Source organism: Callorhinus ursinus, unplaced genomic scaffold, assembly GCF_003265705.2.
Source record: "Callorhinus ursinus isolate GAN/ISIS: 27379988/994484 unplaced genomic scaffold, GSC_fseal_2.0 scaffold399, whole genome shotgun sequence".
In the NCBI taxonomy this organism is placed as follows: Eukaryota; Metazoa; Chordata; class Mammalia; order Carnivora; family Otariidae; genus Callorhinus; species Callorhinus ursinus.
In genome coordinates, this window is record NW_027397454.1 from 25396 (window position 1) to 29823 (window position 4428).

Consider the following 4428-nt stretch of genomic DNA (forward strand, 5'->3'; position numbering starts at 1 on the left):
TTTGTAAGATGGGGTCCTGATGGCTCCCATCTCTGGGAGCCGAAGGTAGGGAGGCCCCACCAGCAGATGCACTCAGGCTAGGCCAGGAGGGTGACTGTTGCTTAAAGCAGCCCAGGGCCTGCCCCCTTGAAGAAAGTGCACATGTTCACGGCCCAAGTTTTGGGGTCCTGCCGCCAGCCTCTGGCAGTGACCCTCCTCCAGCCCTGTCCCGTGTCCCTGTGGATACATGGTGTTCCTGGAGCTGTTCCTGCAGACAGTTCAGAAGCAGTTCATGGTGGGACACAGGGTCACCTACTACGTCTTCACCAATCAGTTGCCCGCCGGGCCCCATGTGTCCCTCCGGGAAAGCCAGAAGGTGGTGATCCTCGAGGTGCCCGGCACCCCGCGCTGGGAGGTCACCTCCATGCAGAGCACATGATGATCCACCGCTTCTTTAAGCAGCTCTTCCTGTCATCGCGCGCTGAAATAAAGTTCTCAGACACCAATCTGAGCGGCCATGCAGGGCTGCCTCTGCAAGTAGGGCAGCAGCAGCTGGGTTCTGCATATCGCTTTTACTTCATTTTTTATCAGAAAAGCAAGGGCAGATGCCTCAAAGCGTGGGAAAGGAGGACAAAGGGATGGCAAGTACCCCGAAGCTGTGAAGCAGACCTGCACTCTGCCGTACGCGCAGGCACGCAGGGAGGCCGTCATGGGATCGGGGAAGAGTGGGTGTTTGTGCTAGCAAACGCCAGGTGCAGGAAGGGGGGCACGGAGGGTTACATTCTTTCCTGGCTCCTAACCTAGGCCCTGCCCCTGGGGATCTTGGGATCCTGCTCCTACCGGGCCATTGTGTTCAGTAGCCTGAGAACAGGGAACGCTGCTGACGTTTCAGCTGCTTCCACAATCACTCCTTAGGACTGACAATATATTTTCTAAGATTAACTCCACAATTCCTCCGTGAGGTGGACTACCTGGTGTGCACAGAGGTGGACATGAAGTTCCGTGACCACGTGAGTATGGAGATCCTGTCTCCCCACTTTGGCACCCTGCACCCCGGTTTCTACGAGGCGACCCACAAGGACTTCAGCTATGAGCATCGGCCACAGTCCCAGGTGCACATTCCCCAGGGGCAAGGGCGACTTTGACTACAAGGGGGCCTTTTCTGGGGGGTCGGTGGTAGAGGTTCACCAACTGACCTTGGCCTGTCACCAGACAATGGGGGTCAACCTGGCCAATGGGATCGAGGCTGTGTGGCATGACGAGAGCCTCCTGAACAGTTACCTGCTGGACCATAAGCCCATTATGTTGCTGTCCCCAGAGGACCTGTAGGACCCACAGCTGCTGGGCTGCCCCCGGAGGACCTGTGGGACCCATAGCTGCTGGGCTGCCCCCGGAAGACCTGTGGGATCCACAGCTGCTGGGCTGCCCCCCATCATGAAGAAGCTGAGATTCATGGCTATGCCCAAGAATCACCAGGATGGCAGCAGTGGTTAGTATTTGAGGAGTCGTTTTGGTGCCCACCGGGGCTTTCACTTGAGTTAACAAATGAGCCCGAAGGAAGGACGTCATCAGTTAGGAAGTGTAGACGAAGGTCAGAGTGGAGGTGGGCAAAGTCCTCTTTCAGAGAGCAAGGAAGCTCGGAGATTCTTCTATACACCTTGCCCTGCTCCTCCCTTCCAGCTGCCTGGCCCTGAGTACTGTCCTTTCAATGAATTGGTCATCTAGTAAGTAACATGTTTCTCTGTTCCATGAGCCACTGGAGCAGATTATTCAAATCTGACAAGGTTGTGGGGACCTCCAATCTGTAGCCCATAGCTCGGAATCAGGGGTGACTTCTCTGCCCAGCCACTGGCTGACCACTAAGTTAACAGTACAGGGATTCAGTAGCCATACACACAGCAAAGAATACAGACTTGACAAAGTTAGTTCAGAAAAGTCACTAAACCAACAGTAGCAACTACAATGAGCTTCAATCATGAAGCCTGGCGTGGGGAAGGTCTGATGTTCAGGATGCTTCCATTATAATAGTTATAATCACTCCCTGGACTTTTCACTGGGGCCAAGTCCCCTGGCTGGGGGCCAAGTATCTCCTTCATGTTCCACGTGCCTCTCTCTGGCTCCTCCAGCCATGCACTGTCCTGTGCTGCTTCCCAGTAGAGGTCCGTTTTCACCAAAGCCGGGAAGATGGGATGGCGTTTTCTGACTCCCCACTTCCCACCCCACACTGTTGCAAGAGAGGAAAATGTTTTCCTCAACCCTCTAAGGTCCCTGGCTGAGTCTGGAAATTGACAAAGACAGATGGACAGGAGAAGAGCAAGCAAAATGTATTGATTGTTTTGGTGGGAGCCTCACAAGACCATGACGACCAGCAGAGGTGACTGGAGCAGACAGCTCTTCTACCTTTTAGACAAAGAAGCAGTAAGTGTGTGAAGAATTGACAGACACAGGGGTTTGGACTAGGGCCCGTAAACGGTAAAGAAGTTAACTAGGAAGATAAAGTTTCCTTTAACCAGGTGTGTTCGTATAGAACCCGTGGTCCTAAATTCCTAGACTCTGGTGATAAGCACGTCATCCCTGTGGTCTGGGGAGAGAAAGTTCCACATGGGAGTATTCTGACCTGCTTAAGGGAAGAAGGGCTGATGGCTGGGGGTCAGAGAGACCTTCTTGCTTCTGCTCTATGCAAAAGTTCTTTTAGCTTCTAACTTTAATTTGCCAAGGTGCCATATTTGTGTTAGTGTGTCCTGACCCTCACTGACCTGGTGCTGTACTCTGTCTCCTAGTATCCAGGATATTGGGTGTGCTGCTGTGGAGACCTCCCAGCCCTGGGGTAGCCCCTTGTCCAGGGAGGCGCCTGCCTCAAGGGGAGGGTTGCTAAGGGTGGCCGCCCCTCCTCAGGGAGATTGGGTGGGAGAGTGCAGATCTTACTTCGAGAAACTGAATTCATTTCCTGAAAAGGTCTACCTGGATACAGGTAGTTCTGTTGGGGAAACAGGATACAGGAGTTCTATGTTTAGTATTTTGGGGAAAATCCATCCTTTTCCCAGCATGGCTGTGCCAACCAAAGTCACTTCCGGATGATTTTTACCTATAAACCAGAGATTTTTCAAGAACTTCTCCAGCAGAGAACATGAGGAGAACATTTTCATGACCTTAGACAGGCAGAGATTCCCCAGGATGCAAAGTATACTAACCGTAGGAACAAACCGCTGACTTAGAAACTATGAAATGAAGAACTTGTTTTCCTTCTTCCATTTCTGGCTAGTGTGCTGGTCTGTGGGTCAATCCCACCTCAGGCAGCTGGAAGGTTGACCTCCCAGGTCAGCGACCACTGAGATGGCTACTGTTTCTAGAAATTCTTCGGGGTGTGGCCAGGTTTCCCCACCCGTGCACTGATCAAGTCGGTGACCTCTAACAGCGGAGCCATGGGTCCTCCAGGCATGGTCCCCCCCAACCCCCCAGTAAAACCATCTCACTGAGGGTTTAGGGGGACGGGAGCTGCCCCTAGGCAAAACTGGAGATTCTCACTGTCCCTACCTGGCCTTCAGATGCTCCTCAGTTACTCCGGTGCCTCTGGTGTCTTCTTGGAACCCTGACCTGTCAGTTTTCGAACAGCTGGTCCAGTAGTACCCTCACTTTCTGGGAGGGGGATTTGGTGGAATCTGCAGTGTGTCCTGCAGCCCCACCAGGATCGCTTTTTGAAGGCACATTGTCTGGGCCATCTGAGGAGCCAAGACTCTGGGTCTGTGGCCTGGAGGGATTCTAAGCAGAACAGGTGGTTTGGGAGGGCTGCAAGGCCCAGAGGCAGGTTTCCAGAAAGCTCTCTGGGGTCCCCGGCATCCTACCGTTTTCGAATCAAAGCCCTGAGATCGTTAAAATGCCAGCAACAGTACAGCATGGGCCACAAAAAAATGTCCCTGTGCACCCAACACCACCTAAACTATTGGCCATTTCTTGTCACTTGAGCTGAGTATATAGGATTAGGTGTTGGGGCTTGGGGGGGGGGTCCTGGGCCAGACTTTGTATTTGGGGGACAAAGGGCATCAGACAAGCTTGCGCTGAGCCTCAGGGGAGGGTCTGTGTGGAGACCTCAGCTGCAGGCACTGCTGTCCACTGATGCCCCCTCAGCCTGCCCAAGTGCCCCTGCTGCTGGGGGAGCACCTGCCCCCTCCTCTCTGCAGAGGGCTCTGTCCTGCACCAGGTGCCTCCTCTCCTGCCAGTCCCTGCCAGCCTGCAGCCTGGGAGGGTGGATACCCTGAAAACCTCCATCCCTGGGGACAGAGCCAGTGTGATGTGGTCTCCCAGCAGGTCTGAGCACCAGGCCCATACAGTGCTCACTCTCCTCCTGTTGGCTCACTGTACCACATCCTCCCTCAGGCTCTCTGGGCCCAAGTCCTCCTCTGCTCAGGGACCACTCCCTGCCTAGGCTCCATATGCTGAGACTGGGAGCAG

At 54.0% G+C, this 4428-nt stretch overlaps 1 pseudogene; it reads left to right on the forward strand.

Annotated features, from left to right (window-relative positions):
• Positions 1-226: 226 nt before the first annotated feature.
• LOC141372035 (histo-blood group ABO system transferase-like) lies at positions 227-1468 on the forward strand (annotated as a pseudogene).
• The last annotated feature ends 2960 nt before the right edge of the window (positions 1469-4428 follow it).